This window comes from Myotis brandtii, unplaced genomic scaffold, assembly GCF_000412655.1.
Source record: "Myotis brandtii unplaced genomic scaffold, ASM41265v1 scaffold103, whole genome shotgun sequence".
Taxonomy (NCBI): Eukaryota; Metazoa; Chordata; class Mammalia; order Chiroptera; family Vespertilionidae; genus Myotis; species Myotis brandtii.
Genome location: NW_005353460.1, coordinates 5,764,274 through 5,764,650, shown reverse-complemented (window position 1 = coordinate 5,764,650; position 377 = coordinate 5,764,274).

The window sequence follows — 377 nt, the reverse complement described above, 5'->3', positions numbered from 1 at the left end:
AGGGCATGTACCTGGGTTGCGGGCACATCCCCAGTAGGGGGTGTGCAGGAGGCAGCTGATCGGTGTTTCTAACTCTCTATCCCTCTCCCTTCCTCTCTCTAAAAAATCAATAAAATATATTTTTAAAAAATAAATAAATAAAATACAGACGCACTTAGAAAAGATAAAAGGCACCAGACCAAACGCGAGGCATCACACTCCCCGCTGTACCGAGCCCCGTACCTGGGCCCAGACTTGACTCCTACATCTACTCCCGGGCAGTGCCCCAGAGGCCGGGCCCTCAACCCGGCCGGGACCACCGGATCCTTCCCGCTGGCTCCCGGGCCGCCCTCTGCTTCTTCCTCTCAAACAACCTCCCAGCCTGGTCCCGGGAACCG